This window comes from Amblyomma americanum, chromosome 5, assembly GCF_052857255.1.
Source record: "Amblyomma americanum isolate KBUSLIRL-KWMA chromosome 5, ASM5285725v1, whole genome shotgun sequence".
Taxonomy (NCBI): Eukaryota; Metazoa; Arthropoda; class Arachnida; order Ixodida; family Ixodidae; genus Amblyomma; species Amblyomma americanum.
The window spans coordinates 11809231-11826046 of record NC_135501.1 but is presented as its reverse complement, the minus strand read 5'-3'; the positions used below and the strand labels follow the sequence as shown (position 1 = coordinate 11826046).

The window sequence follows — 16816 nt, the reverse complement described above, 5'->3', positions numbered from 1 at the left end:
CGTTAATCAAATCTCAAGAATGATCCGCCGTATTACCTGGCACCGCAAGCGTATGAGAGATTAAAGGGTATGTGAGCACGCGCGCTCACTGAAAGACCTAAGGGGTGCGCATCTTCCTCAGCACTGCACTGAGTATTCTGACTGCCCTTGAGTGGCAGAACATTTGCCGCAGGATAGATGCCAGTCCTGCAAAAAGTGTCAACCACGGTTTCATGAGATAAAGATTTTGGGCAAAAGCAAAGATACTAGGGCAAGAGAACTACTGGAGGCATTTCATATAAGCAAGAGAGGCGTATATTGTGTTAGCGATACGTCTGTGAATCTATGCAAATCGGAGATGGCATATCTTGAACGGTTCTGTTGATAGTGGTGTGTGTGACCTGGTATCTGCACCTGATCGCGTTTGTTGCCTTATATTTGCTGCGCTGCCAGTGAATAAAGTTAGATGAAGTTTAGCGCTAGTCCTGTGTGCCTCTGTCTTGTGTTCGTCTTGGTCGCGCTACAGTTCTTTTGTTACAATTAGGGCAATGGCCGGGGCTAGAGACAAGAGGCAGTAAAACCTCTCTTCCAATCCAAACCCGAGACAAGATCACCGCTAGTCCAATCCCGCGTCACATGAATCATGCCCATCAGCAAGGCAGGCGACAAGCAAGAGCAAAGGTACTTCAGAAACAACTAAAAAAGACCGTGAAGCCGTCTACGTAGACATTAGAGCCCACCCCACGCCGGAAAAGTTCTAAGTCGCTGCGATTGACCACCAGCTAAAACCGGCTATCCAAGCGTCTATCTATGCAGAAACCTCCTTCTCTGCAGAGCCTCTGGCAATAGTTATCACCATAAAACACAAAGACCAAAAAGAGAGTCCTCCTACGTCATAACACACTCCCAAGGAGCCTACCGAGACTTTCTTAATGACAGGCTTCCCTCAAGAGCAACAGAGCTACTTGGCAATCTAATCCAAACACGCAAACTAACATGGCCAACTGGTCACGAAGGACTAGCTGGCAATGAGGTAGCCAACGATCTAGCCCGAGATTTACCCAACCGGGCGGATCCTCATCCCTACCCCACGCCCATGCCTAGCACCTATGGTGACAGATTAGAACGTATTAGGCTGGAGCGCAGAAAATACCCAACCCCTCACAAAAAACTCGACTTCTTCGAAGCCATAGACTGGAGGAAAATTCAGACCAACACTTTCCCTAACCTGTTCATCCTACACAAGATTAGCCCCCCTCAATATCAGAATACATGCCCTTGGTGTGGAGCTTGCCCTACGCTCTACCACATATCGTGGGAATGCACAGCGAAACCAAAACACTTAACTGCGTCCAACCCGATATATGAGCAATGGGAGGTGGCCCTGACCAGCGAGGCCCTGGATCAGCAACTGAAGTTGGTTCAGCAAGTCCGTCAGTCGGCGAGAGCCAGTTGGGGGTGCCACCCAAGTCGCTCGAGCAACCTTCCCGAATTACAATAAAAGGTTTATCTCTCTCTCTCTCTTTTCTAGTCGTTAAGTGTCTGCAAAATTTAGCTCGATTTTTGCGCAGAAAGTTGTTCTTGCGCAGGTTAAAAAAGTTATATTTTGATGATTTAATTTTTGACTAAGTCTGCATGGAGTAGCGCCAGTGTATTAGGAGCCGTGCTTGGCCGTGAGCGCAGTCGTTTCACTCGTCGCTTGAGTTGAAGAATTCACGTGTAATCCAAGAATTGTGCTTGTTTAGTTTTTTGCCTCTTAGCAGTACTTATTTCTGGATAATATTGTACTTCGCGCGCTTGAAGAACCATCACAACTCATTAGCACTTGGCGTGCATTCATGAAGAAAGCTGTTGATTTCGTCGTATCGTAGTTCCAGATGATCCAGAATAGTGACATCATCAGCATTGTTAAAGTCACAAAATGTTGTGTGGCTTGTAGTTGTGTCCTTCGATCTCGTTAAGCTGCTTCTAAAAAATGCCGCTTCATGGTCAGACATTTCTGTTACAATATCTGCAGAAGTACGTAGTTTTCCAACTGCGTCGGAAATCAGGATGAGGTCTAAGCGCGAACTTGCACCAGATGTGATGCCTGTGGGCGACTCAACTATCTCCTTTAGATTAAAAGGAAACCTTACGTCAAGAGGTTTATCAGAATGTTGGCAGAATGGATACACATTGAGCAAATCTTAATTGATTATCGGAAATTTAAAGTCGCCACACATAACTACGTAAGTATAGCGCGTTTGCAATGTTCATGTAAAAAATCATGGAGTGCTTCTAGCAAAGAAATGTCGGCATTTGGGGGCCTGTAAATAGCACCAATTAAAAGGGTAATGTTAGGAATTCTGAGTTCAATCCAGACCATTTCGGGATGTGTCTTGTGCACTACCAGTGCGTAACTGAAGCCTTTCTTGATCACTCTGGCCACACCGCAACCTTTCGAACAACGATCGTAGCGTACGATTTCATACGAGCGGGGCACAATTTCACTGTCGGCAATGCCGTCGTGGAGCCATGTTTCGGTGCCAACGGTGGCGTCTGCTTCGTGTGACAGTAGGAGGCATTCAAATTCGTCACATTTATTCACAGTGCCCCGTGCATTGACGTTCAGGAATCAGAACGAGTCGAAGCCATATTGATTAACTCGATTAACTCGGTCGTTGGCGCTAGCATTACCGACGTGCTTATCCCTTTCCACGCTTCTCCTTGCGCCTCGGGTACGTGTATTTGGGGGAAATCGGCCTTTATAAGCGGAAGCATACTGATTATTAAAGTTGCAATGTCTATGCTGTTGACTGAATCGTTTTAGAACTACTGGGTAGTGCCTGTACTTGGCGATAGCTTTTAGCAAAGGCACCTTATCATTTTTCTCATAGTCCCAGACGTAGACTTGGCTCTTAATAAAAAGTTTCTTAAAGGATAATGAAACCTTATCCTTTTTCTCACGGTTTGGCTTCGCACTATCCCAGAGCTTTTTTCTGATGTCCCTTGTTTTGCGGGAAAAATCTTCTCCGATCGACATCCCACTATTTTTTAGTTTGCGTCCTTGGATTAGAATTTGTTTTCTGACGAGAATCCACAAGCTTGAATATAACAGGCCTATTTTTGTTTTCTGCAGGTTTCCCCAAACGGTGGATCCGTTCTATGTCTACTGGTGCTAGTTCAAGTTTGTCTTCGATTACGTGTTTGTTAACAGCACTCTCCTGGTACTCAGGAGTCTCGTCATTTTCTTATTTTAGGCCATAAACGATTAAGTTTGACCTCCGGCAGCGATTTTCCAAGTCCTCTATTTTGTTTTTCAGTTTTTCGGTTAAGCGACTTATTGACGCTACCTGATCTCGACAGAGAACGAATTTAGCCTCCAGTCCAGTTACTAAATCTAATTTAGCGTTTAGCAAGCTCTGCGTTATTGAGCCTAAGATTTGACTCAATATCACCGTCGAGCAATAAATTTTCTCTAGGTACCGAACAACTCTACAGATTTTATGATTTTATCAATGGTAACTTGGATGATAATCAATGTGTTTTCTGGATTAGTTTTGGATTTATCGAAAGCATTCGATACCGTAGGGCACTCTGTTTTGTTGCATAAGTTGGAAAGTATTGGATTCCGTGGTCCTAACCAACAATTTGTTGCAAGCTACCTTTAGCACCGTAAACAAGTAGTAAAAATTAAAGAATCATTTAGTACTTTTTCTGATATTCAGTACGGCGTTCCACAAGGTTCTGTTTTGGGACTCTTTTTGTTTGTTAATAATGTATTTGATATGGTTTACTTAAAAGTAAATGCAAAATTGTTTCAGTATGCTGATGACACAGCTTTAGTAATAACCCATGAATCAAGCTCTCTCGCACTGAAACTGCTTCAGTACATCAATAAAATAGTAGACTGGTTATCTGGAAATCAAATATACACAAACAAAAAGAAAACTGGCTTAATATGTTTCAGAAATCCGCACAAGAATCTTGATCTTGCCCAGTTGGTCCTTCTTCATGGTAGCAACTGTGCCAATTGCGAATGTTCGCCACTGCCCTACTTGAACAGCGTTAAATACCTCGACGTGTATCTTGATTCAAACATGTGTTGCTCTTCCTAAATTGACCATTTATTAAAGCGACTTCGTGCTCTATGCATGCAACTTTATCGTGTAAAATACACTACACCTGTAAACTTGCGTCAGATTGCGCATAGCAGATCTCTAAGAGAATCTATCATTTGATACGATGTTGCAGTGTATGGTTCATGTGCCCATTGTAAGATCAAGAAGGTAGATAGTTTCATGTGAATAATCTGCACTAATTTATTGTATCGCACTGCTTCCGAGAATTCCGACCCCAAAACTAGAATGGTTAAAGCTGGAGATATTCGTCTGCATGACATGTACGTGCAAGTGATAGTTCTCAGAAATTACTTTTCAATGCAGTTTAAACAGCCTTATAAAAACCTGTCACTTAGGCACATAGCACGTTATAAAGTTTCTAGGGTTTATACCAACTATGGTAAAAGGACACGGCAGTTCAATATGCCCTACTGTTTTAACTGACTACCTGCAAACGTGCTGGGTTGTGATTCTATGAGGGCTGTGAAATCTGGACTGAAAGCACAGATTGCAAGTTGCAATGAAGGGAAATACTGAGTTGGTTTATAATTTGGATCTTGTTATTGAAATTTGTGTTCCGTTTATTAACTGCAGATTTCCTTTGCTCTACATAACTATTATTCGGTAATTCGTTGACTGAACTATGAACAATATAGGGGCTTTGTGTTATTGTTATCCTTTCTTCTTTTTTGCTGAGAATGACAGTTGTGTACATTCAGCGTTTTTTATTGAGTGCGCATTGTTGTGACTGCCGTGGCCCACCCACGAGCGCTTGCGCTTCTGCGGGCACACGCTATGTACTGCATATATATACATATATATATATATATATATATATATATATATATATATATATATATATATATATATATATATATATATATATATATATATATATATATATATATATATATATATATATATATATATATATATATTGTAAGGCTAAAGAAGAAGATGCGTCGGATGATTTGAAAAAGACGAAGACGAGGTGACAGTGTTCTCGAGAGTTTTTGCCAGCGCTACGCTTGTGTGTCTTTTGCCGATCTGATCCCAGACTGCTACCGTTGCCGTTCCCGTCGCCCCAGTACCTCGTAACAAACCCCCCGTTACATTTGGTGGAGGTGCGGGGTAAAAACATCGGCCCTGGAGCTCCGTAGTCGTGCTCTCCCGGCGCGCACGATGCCTGAGGACGTCCAACACCAGGCCGTACAAGTGGGCCAGGCTGTCATCTGTGCCGGCTCTCTTCGTCAACGGGACCCGACCATTTTCAGCGGGACTGACGAGAACGATGTGGAAGATTGGCTCACATCGTACGAGCGGGTGAGCGTATACAACAAATGGGACGATGTGACGAAGCTAAACAACGTCATCTTTTATCTCGCCGGTGTGGCTAACCTCTGGTATCGCAACCATGAGGCAGATATTCAAACCTGGTCCATGTTTAAGACTAAATTTGCAGACGTATTTGGTCGACCGGCTGTCAGGCAACTCCGAGCCGAACAGCGATTGCGTGAACGATCTCAGCAGGCTAGTGAAAGCTTCACTAGCTACATTGAAGATGTCGTCGACTTGTGCAAGCGGGTCAACGCTCGTATGTCGGAAGCCGACAAGATCCAACACATCTTGAAAGGCATCGATGACGACGCTTTTCAGATGCTTCTAGCGCGCGACTTGCGTACCGTTGCTGAAGTCGTCACGCTGTGTCAAAGCTTTGAGCAGTTGCGCAAGCAGCGGATTCTGACACGCCAGCGGCCACAGCAGGTTGAGTCGCTCGCTGGGCTCACGCCTGCTCCTGACCCCTCGCTGCTACAGCAGATTAAAGAATTCGTGCGGGAAGAAGTGGCACGTCAACTTTCCTTTCTGCCGAGCGCTCACGACCGACCATCATATCTGACTCCAGCGCTCCGACATACAATTCAAGAGCAAGTTGCTGAGGCTCTTCCACCGGCTCATCCGTCACCACCTGTCACGGTTCCGCTGACATACGCTGACGTTGTCGCCAGACCACAACCTGTGGCGGCTCCGCTCACATATGCCGAAGCCGTCGCGAGACCGCCTCCTGTCGCGGCTCCAGTGACATATGCCGATGTCGTAGCAAGACCGTAGCCACCAATCTATAGTGCGCCTCCGGCGCATTTGCGAGGGCCAGTGGCTTACCGACGACCTACTCCTAGGGTCAGCGATTCCTGGCGCACAACGGACAATCGGCTGATTTGCTTCTTTTGTGGTCTCCCAGGTCATGTAGCTCGGCATTGCCGCCGTCGTCTCCCGGACGCGGAAATTCCTCCCCAAGCTCCTGGGTACTGGCCCCCACCGAGTCAGTACTCTGTACCAGCTGCGCCGCCGCAAAGTCGTACTTCCTCGCCCTCTTCTCCACGACGCCGGTCTATTTCGCCTATGCGACGTCGCCCCACCGCTAACCAGGAGGAAAACTAGGCGCCGCAGTTCCTGAGGCGAGAACTGCGTCCACAACGAACTTCGAAAGGCCTCATCCGTCAGCCGCTAACCTCATTGAAATTTCCGTCGACGGCGTTTCTGTCATGGCGCTTGTCGACACTGGTGCTGCCGTTTCCGTCATGGACGCAAAGCTGTGTAGTTCTTTAAGAAAAGTAAGGACGCCAATTGCTGGACTCTCACTGCGCACCGCCAGCGCTCAGAACATCCAGCCGTCAGCAGCGTGTACCGCTCGCGTTGTAATCCAGGGGCCATTTCTGCCGTCGAATTCGTCGTACTGCCCTGCTGTTCTCATGCTGTTATCCTGGGCTGGGATTTCCTATCGCGCCATGCTGCTATCATCGATTGTGCTCGAGCTGAAGTCGAGTTCTCTCACCTGCCCGAAGCTGTCTTGGACACTGCCCCTCCTGGTGCCTGTGTTAAGGCCCTAGTTGCCGAAGACATTGACCTGCCTCCCTGCTCTTCCGTCCTCGTACCCCTCTCTTGCGGCCCTCTTCGCGACGACACTGTCCTCTTCACTCCGTCCCCTATCTTTCTGCACCGCAAGTGTCTGCCTCTGCCATACGCTGTACTGACTATATCCGCTGGCCTCTCCGTACTGTTCGTGTCTAACCCATTCTCGTTCCCCAACCCCTTGCGCCTAGGTGAATGTCTCGGCACGGTACAACCATTCGCGTCTCTGCTCATCCGCGAAGAGACGGACGACGCGCCGCATCTCTCCATAGCCGCACTCAGCCCACCTACTGCTGCGCCCGATCCCTCCTCAACCGAAGCATTCCTTCGCTCCATCGACGACAACCTTCCAGCGCCGCAAAGGGCACAGCTTCTCACTTTACTTAATCAGTTTCGCTCATCATTTGACTCACATCAAAGTTCCTTGGGCCAAACTTCCACTGTCACCCATGCCATCGACACAGGTGACCACGCACCGCTGCGACAACGTCCCTATCGTGTGTCTGTCGCCGAGCGCCAAGTTATTGAAGACCAAGTCGACAAGATGCTCCAGAGCGGCGTCATTCAGCCCTCAAGCAGCCCATGGGCGTCGCCTGTGGTGCTCGTCAAAAAGAAGGATGGCTCCATACGCTTCTGTGTAGATTACCGCCGCCTTAATAAGATTACGCGCAAAGATGTCTATCCCCTCCCGCGCATAGACGACGCTCTGGACTCTTTGCAAGGGGCCGAACTCTTTTCATCTCTTGATTTGCGTTCCGGGTACTGGCAAGTTCCTATGAAAGAAGCCGATCGCCCCAAAACCGCCTTTGTGACACCGGATGGCTTGTATGAATTCACGGTGATGCCCTTCGGGCTTTGTAACGCCCCCGCGACTTTTGAGAGGATGATGGACACCATTTTGCGCGGACTTAAGTGGAAGACATGCCTTTGCTACCTCGACGACATTGTGGTCTTTTCCCCGGACTTTGACACCCACCTCTCCCGTTTGAAGCACGTCTTGACCTGCCTCTCTGACGCCGGCCTGCAGCTGAACTTAAAAAAATGCCGTTTTGCCGCTCGTCAATTAACCATCTTAGGTCATGTTGTCTCTAAGCAGGGCGTCAGTCCCGACCCAGCGAAACTTCGTGCTGTGGTTGACTTTCCCAAACCTACCTCCATCAAAGACCTGCGCAGCTTCCTGGGTTTGTGCTCATATTTCCGCCGGTTTATTCGCAACTTTGCGTCCATTGCTGCGCCTTTGACTCAACTGCTGTCTGGAAGTGCGGATTTATCACTGTGGTCTTCAGCGTGCGACGACGCATACACCACCTTGCGCCGTCTCCTCACGGCGCCGCCCATTCTGCGCCATTTCGACTCGGCCGCTCCTACCGAAGTTCACACGGACGCCAGCGGTGCTGGCCTCGGCGCTGTCCTCGCCCAACGAAAACCTGGCTTTGACGAATACGTCGTTGCTTATGCTAGCCGCACACTCACACCAGCAGAACGCAACTACTCCGTAACTGAAAAAGAGTGTTTGGCGATTGTATGGGCCCTCACGAAGTTTCGACCGTACATTTATGGGCGCCCTTTTGACGTTGTGACCGACCACCATGCGCTCTGTTGGCTTTGCAACCTGAAAGACCCCTCCGGCCGCCTCGCTAGGTGGGCCCTTCGCTTGCAAGAATATGATATCCGCGTCGTGTATCGCACCGGCCGCAAGCATCAAGACGCCGATGCACTGTCACGCTGCCCCCTTCCAGCCGAGATCGCCAGCCTTTCCCCCTCCGACGCTTCTCTGTCCTTGCTTCGCCTCAGCGACATGCCTTCAGCGCAACGCATGGATCCCTGGATCGCTTCCCTTCTCGACGTTCTCGCCAACCCGACGGCTGCTTCACCGTCACGTGCGCTCCGCCGCCAAGCTGCCCATTTTGCGACCCGTGACACCCTACTTTATCGCCGTAACTACAACTCCGAAGGTCGCAAGTGGCTGCTCGTTATTCCACGTCACTTACGCTCGGAGATATGCGCATACTTCCATGCTGCCCCCCACAGCGGTCACGCGGGCGTTTTCAAGACCTACACCCGCATACGGCTGCGCTACTACTGGCGCGGAATGTACACCTTTATCATGAAGTACGTGCGCGCATGCATTCCCTGCCAACGTCGCAAGACACCTCCCCATCGTTCTGCTGCTGAGCTGCAGCCGTTACCATGCCCTCCACGCCCGTTCGACCGCGTTGGCATTGATTTATACGGTCCGCTTCCATACACTGCACACGGCAACCGTTGGGCTATAGTGGCGGTGGATCACCTTACACGATATGCCGAAACTGCTGCCCTTCCGGCTGCCACAGCGACGGACGTCGCCTCCTTCATTTTGCACCGATTCATCCTTCGCCACGGTGCACCTCGTGAACTGCTCAGTGACCGAGGCCGCGTGTTCTTATCTGAGGTGGTGAAGGCGCTTCTCAAAGAGTGCAACACGATTCACCGAACTACCACCGCCTATCATCCGCAGACCAATGGCCTCACTGAGCGATTTAACCGCACACTCAGAGACATGCTCTCCAAGTACGTCGCTTCTGACCACACGAATTGGGATCTCGTCCTTCCGTACGTTACTTATGCGTACAATACCGCTACGCAGTCTACCACCGGATTCTCTCCTTTCTTCCTACTTTACGGCCGCCAACCCTCTGCTACTATCGACACTATCCTCCCTTACCGCCCTGATGAATCCGAATATCGGCCTGTTTCCGACGCCGCGCAACACGCCGAAGCCTGCCGCCAAATTGCCCGGTCACTCACCACTGACACCCAGCATCGCCAGCGCTCCCGCCTCGACCAAGACCAAACCCCACCGAACTACACTTCTGGTGCACTTGTGTGGCTCTGGATCCCTTCAGGAACTCCCGGTCTCTCCTCAAAATTTCTTGCGAAGTACCATGGTCCCTACCGTGTGCTGGAGCGCACCTCTCCGGTTAATTATATCGTGGAACCCCTCACGCCGTCTCCTGATCTCCGCCGCCGAGGACGGGAGACCGTTCATGTCCAGCGCCTCAAGCCCTACTACGACCCCGCCTTCTTGCCATCATCCTAAGTCGCCAGGATGGCTCCTCTTGTCCCCGGGGTGATTGTAAGGCTAAAGAAGAAGATGCGTCGGATGATTTGAAAAAGACGAAGACGAGGTGACAGTGTTCTCGAGAGTTTTTGCCAGCGCTACGCTTGTGTGTCTTTTGCCGATCTGATCCCAGACTGCTGCCGTTGCCGTTCCCGTCGCCCCAGTACCTCGTAACAAACCCCCCGTTACAATATATATATATATATATATATATATATATATATATATATATATATATATATATATATATATATATATATATATATATATATATATATATATATATATATATATATCTTGCAATAAAAATCCAGTATGTATGTATGTAAGAATCATCTCAACCGTGGGCACGGAGGAACAAATAGGAAGGGATCGCTAGAACAGATACATTTTCCGCAGTGTTTAATCACCTGCGGAATAAAGAGGAACGGATTGAGCGTCCTCATCGTTGCTATGCCCCCGAGCCCAATGGAGGCGCTGGTCCCGGGAGGAGCATTTATAGGCGGGCGCCGTGAGGTCGTTATTCCTGGAACATGCGCGGTGCGATCGGCGCGTGTTGCCAGTGATTCGGTTAACAGGTGATGCCAGGGCGTAGGGTGAATTACATGATCCACATGAAGGCGATGTTGTTCAGGATGACATATTCATTTGCAGGCAGCGATGACCCGGCGCAGTTCGTGGCGGTAGCCAACAGCACGCCGATCCAACAGTGCGGAATATACAGGAACCGATTAAGCGTCCACATCCTTACATTGCTGCCGTGCCCAATCACATCTCCAGATCATATCTTCTTGCCTGGCACCCTTCGTGGTTTGTATTCATCGCTTTCCCTGTGAAGTACTGCAGTTCTTGTGCAACCACTATATATATTTTCTTCTACCGCTACATATGCCTCTTATTCAGCCTGGTCACCCAGTGAATGCATGAATACTGATGCTTCTACTGAGTCAAATACTTACTTGTATAATCTATTAAATTGACTTTCTGTGATTTTTTGCAGCCGTTGCCTTTTGTATTGCAGCAGATAGAGACGCCGTTTGTGTATGTTATGGAAAACATGCAAATGACGGGAGTCCGGCGATGATATAGCAGGAACCGACTGCATTTTATAATGTTCGACGCGGAAATGCCAAGTTACGAGCTTTGGCGTCCGTATTTGTGACGTTTGGTATTTCGAACAACAATGCCAAAAATGAAGTTTTAGGGTTTTTTTAATCTAGCCCCCCAAAAACAACAATAATCAGTTGATTACGTGATTTTAGCTGGTTAATCAACTGCATCAAGCTCCATCACGTACACAATGTTCACCTTGCGCATAATGCACCTGCTCAATTTTAATGCGATAGCATTCCGTTCTCGAGAAAAGCCCCGGTGCCCGCCCGTCCGTGCAACAGAAAAAAAGCATATCGGCCCACCTGCCAGTTGGCAATGAATTCGAATAAATTCAGTGCGACTGCCACCTGTTCATCATGAACCTGCGCATCATGAACATGAGCATTGGTCGAGGGTGAGGTAGAAAGCCTTCCGAAGAACTAACTGTGCGGAAATGAGCCTTACGACAGCTGGGCAGGAGCAACCTGAGTCGCCCAGTTAAGCCCCATCTGTGGCTTTGTTCGAAACAGCCACCTGCCGGAGCAGTGGAGCATCGATTAATGACTTGAGGACTACCCGCGATCTGCGAATATATCCAAGGAGTACTCGCGGGGAAGATATCTCTAGTGCTATCAAATTTTTCGTTCAAGGCCAAGTTAAGCGTCGTCCAAGTTTTTAAAAATACACTGTGAAACTCAAGTTTGCTTGTATCGCTAGAATACCAGCACCTTATAAGAGAAAAAAAAGTCTTGCTCAAAACAAAGCTCTTGTAGGGCAGAAAAGAGCAAGAAGTATAATGCACCTATCGCCGCCAATGGCCAATCTCGCAAGTACAAGTGCGATGACGAATTACCCGAGAAGCCACGGATCTCTGAGACTGATAAGTGTGCATGAAGGTTATGCCTTTAATTATTGGAGTATATAAGTTTTCTTTTGAAACCTCCAGCACATTTTCATCACTGGAGGAAGACGAAAAAAGTCAACCTGAATGTTGGAATGCAAGGGAAACCAATACTTGAAAGACATGAGAGCGCAAAAATGGCAACACGGGCGAGTAAGGGAAAAGAATGACCGCTGCACTTTCAACAAGATTTATTCAAGGAAGAGCGTTTATATAGCCTCTGCCCTTATCCATGCTCTTAATCGGAGTTGACAAACAATCGCCTCTCACAGATGTGCATCAAGAAACAGCATTTCACTGCGGCGAAGAACAACTGACGTGTCGCTGATGCAATAATCACCTCGCTTCTTGATATAGAAGGCTTCCACGACCTCACGTTCTGCCTTATCTTGGCTTTTCAAGAGCACTTTGTAATCCGATAGTCGAGGTTTGCAGGCTATACGTTTCTCTTTCGAGCAGGCTTGGCAGTGGTTAGGCAGATGGGCACCTTTCTTGTTTAATGAATTCTTGTGTTCAAGCAGGCTCTCATTAAGACACCGTCCGCTTTGTCCAACGTACACCTTGCCGCATGTAAGCGGGGACTCGTAAACCACACCTTTCTTGCACCCAACATGTGGAGTTCGGTGTCTGATGGCGCACTCTTGCACTTTTTTTCTCCCAATGCGAGAACACATTACTGCGAGTTTTCGAGGCGCTCAAAATACCACGTCGACGCCGTATTTATTGGCCACCTTCTTGAGGTTATGAGATGTGTGGTGTCTGCAAGGTCTGCGTCACGGAGAGAACCAGGCAAGCCGGGAAGCCTGCTTTCTGCAGCCTGGACACCTGAGATGCAAAGCTGGCGTTCATGGCATGGTGGCAGGACTTCTTTAGTGCGAACGCTAAGCACTGGGAAGCGATAGCTCTCTTAACAGTCTTTTAATGGTTCGAATGAAATGGCAGCAAATCTTTCTTGGCGCGTGGACAGTATCGCCAGCAAACATGTGAAGGGTGAAAAGTTAGGGTTATATCTAAAAAGTGTAATTGGTTATTTCTTCTAGGCAGTTCGTGACTGAAGGTGAGGCCCATGCTGTTCCGGCCAAACGTACCTAAAACATCAGTTACTGCTTGGTCAAAACTGAAATCGCTATCTGCCAAAAGGACCAGATAATCGTCTAGATATCTAAAAACGTGAACAGTACAATCCGCGTCAAGTGCTTCACTCAAGGAGCGGTCAATTTCAGATAAAAATATATTACAAAGGACCGGGCCGACACACGAGCCAATGCAAATGCCCTCTTTTTTGTAGATACGTTTGGTCATTAAAATCAATAAAAGTGGCCTTGAGATAAAACTCATGCAATGACATGAAGTTGTTCACATTCAAACCGGTAGCGTTTTTGATGTGGAACAGAGTAGAAAAGATCTTCTACATCAATTGAAATACCAGACCTTATATTCTTATTACTATTCAATTAATGTAGAAGATCTCTTCTACTCTGTTCAACATCTGTTTTCTGCAGTGCATGATTGCATAGATAGAAATGAAGCAACGGCTTTTCAAAATGCTAAACCGCATAAACCGCACGTACTGCCTAAAACGAGCCGAGCCAAATCTTGCCGGCATTCCCGCGGAGGACGAATTGTGTTTTAATCCTCCTGCTGCCGGTGTTGTAGGCGTTAGTGGAAAAAAGTAACTAGATGTGTCTCTTGCTACGCTAAAAAAATGAACGCGTTGCCACGCTACTTTATCTACAAAAAAAGGTAACGCGTTGTCGTTTCTGTTACCGAAAAAAGTACCACAAGTTACTCTGCCCTTACTTCATGGCCATTATTTTAATTAGTCTTCGCCTTAAGAACATACGATAACTGTTTTATAAAGCTCATATTTCATATCAAACTTCTAGCCCAAACAAAATTTTTCGCAAAATCTTGATTTCATGACAATACTTTGCACAAATCTGCGTGAGCTTAGCAATGTTATACTGGACTAAAGTTGCCTGTACAATTACATGTGATGGCTTCTAACTCCGTGGCACATGGTGAAGCCATTTTCAGAATGTGACATTAAACACATTGAACACAAAATGACACTTCATCATATATTCTAACTTCACAAAAAAAACATCCCTGAACTCTCAACAAATTTAAGGTAATTCTGAAAAATGTGATCTTCCAAAATGCTAGGCATGCTTTCACTCTTTAGATAGTTGTGTGTGTGAGTGGTTTGGGAAGGGGAGGTACGTGAAGGCAAGTGTGTGAATGCGTGTTCGTGCACGTGTTTCGTGCTTTATGGCTATTCTCTCTTTTTATTAGTTCGGTGCGTCGTCAAAGGCAGGTGTTTTCTGACATGCGTGCGAGCCGCAACAAGGGTAGTCGAGAGCACCGGTACATTTTGCTTATTTACATCATCTCTTTAGGGGATCTCCGCTTTTTTTCTGAAAAAGGGACGGAGTGGGTGACAATTGGATCAAAAAGTAACTAGTAACTGACGAAAGACGTTCTGGCGAGCTAGTTGGTTCATAATAAGTGAATGAGTACAAACTGCGCGAACAAGACGGGACGTAAGGCCCACAAAAGGACAGAAAAAGCGCAGACTACCAACTGATTTTATTTGTGAAAACACATGGTTTATAAGGCCCGCGAACATAACAAGAAAAACACTATCGCCATAGGTCTCGACGATAAAAAACAACAGCAGAATTTTATAGGACCATCAGAGCCGGTGTGAAACACGAACATGCCCTTCTATAAACTTTACCTCTTTTTTCGATAGTGATACCGATGGCAATCTAACGCAGTCGTCACCTCTTTTGGCAATCAGGAAAGCTTCGATAGCCTCCCTTTCAGTTTTGCTGCGTGCATTAGAGATGAAAGCGGTTTTGTCCAGGTAAGGAACGCAGTTGCGGCTGTCACAGCTTTTGCAATGCAATGGTAGATTGCAGCCTGTGCCGGTGTGCATCCACCTTTTATGCTCCAGGGCTCGCTCATTGAAGCACCGGCCAGTTTGGCCGATGTAAACCCTCCCGCAAGATAGAGGTGTCTGGTAAATAACCTCAGAGACGCACCTGGGGAACTTGGTCTCATGATTTTTCTTGCACGACCAGCGTTCTGTTCATGTTTCATTAAAATACGTGGCGTGTTTTCAGCGCCTTGTAAGCTGAAAAAAGTATGTCCCCAGCTATCAGAAGAAAATAAAGTCTTGTTCGCACAGTTTGTACTCATTCACTTAACTAATAACTTGACACCTCACGTTACCGAAAAATGTTGACGTAAGGACATTACCCGTTACAGTTACGAAATGGTAACGAGTTCGTTACTAAGTTACCGAAAAAAGCAACGCGTTCCCGGTAACGCCGTTACTCGCGTTTCCGCCAACACCGCCTTCTACCGAAGACCAGTTGGGTTCGTCCAGACTTCCCCTGAAGACGAGTTAGAAACGTCCCCGGTCGCACAGCTTCCCACCCAGCATAGGAGATGATCTTGCTTATCCCAATGCTTCTAGTGTACGCTGGCATTCACATATGACGCTACAGAAAAAAAAACAAGCTTGATAAGACGGCAAATCCGGCCGAAAATAATTTGAAAGCTAATAGCAGGCATCTAGATACGGCGGCCAGCGGTGGGGATAGTTCAAGAACGGACCAGTTGTATTACTTTGTTTTAAACTATAAAATAAATGCTTAATGCAGACGATATTTCCTTAAGTTAAATCTACTGGATACCGGTAAAAAGAGTAACGGTCAGGCACTTCTGAGTGTATGTTGTTTCATTTAACTTATCACAATGGCACAACATTATAAAATACCTTGTAAATTGCATGTAATCCTTGTTAATAAGTGAAAGCATGAATAGGTTTTTCTCTTCCCGTGGCTTCTATAGGTCTGGCTAATGCGAGTCAGAATTTGTAATTATTTCAAAGGCGTTTCCAAAGGAATCGGCTTGTTATCAGATCTATAAAACCCTAAGCTCTAACTTTCGTAGTATTCTGATCAAGTATAGCCCCTTTATTAAAACTTAGACTAAGGTCACGCGAGATGGTATAGCTGTGCTGTGTGTTTTGGTTACATAGTAAAATATGCAAGTAAATTCCTTGAATCTCTGATATATGAACATTCCCCTCATATGTCGGCAAGCCAGTGGCGCCTGCGTCCTCGGGAAGTGCGAACGTTGCCGGAATGGTGTAGTCTTCGCCAAAACGAAATTTGATTGGTTGTTGTGTTCCGTGTGTTGGGTTCAGTGGCACATAAGCATCTAAGGCTATCGAAGCCTGTCATGCGCTAAGCTCATAGAAAAATTGTTTGCTGCAGAATTTTATAAAAATGTGAAAAACAGCAGTGGTTTGGTTTCGTTTGGTTTATGCGGGTTAACGTCCAGGACCATTAACAGCTTGAACATTACTCATTTGCAGTTGCTTGAAAATGCCCTTATATGTAACAATGACTGGTGACATAGGCACAGAAGTGACATGAGCGGTTTCAGGAAGTTTTGCGCAAAAGGGAGCTCTGAAAACAGATCAAAAATAGCTGTCAACACAACACGACTTGTCGTGATCATCAGTGACGTCAGCTTCATCAGGTGATACGCGCGCAACGCCAATCTGCTCCCGTCCATGCGATTTTAAATATTTTGATAGCTCCTCACATAGACAATGTCCGGGCAGACCAGTCCAGGGTAAAGACAGAGAGATGAGTCACGGAAGATGCAGCCAAGATTTTTAATTTTCAGCAAAAATACAAGGAAAGAAAGGAAAGA

The 16816-nt window shown here is 46.9% G+C and overlaps 1 protein-coding gene across 1 annotated transcript in view; it reads right to left on the bottom strand.

Moving 5' to 3' along the window:
• Nucleotides 1–16816, bottom strand: part of LOC144133707 (L-lactate oxidase-like) — a 173545-nt gene that overhangs the window by 146888 nt on the left and 9841 nt on the right. The window lies entirely within an intron of this gene.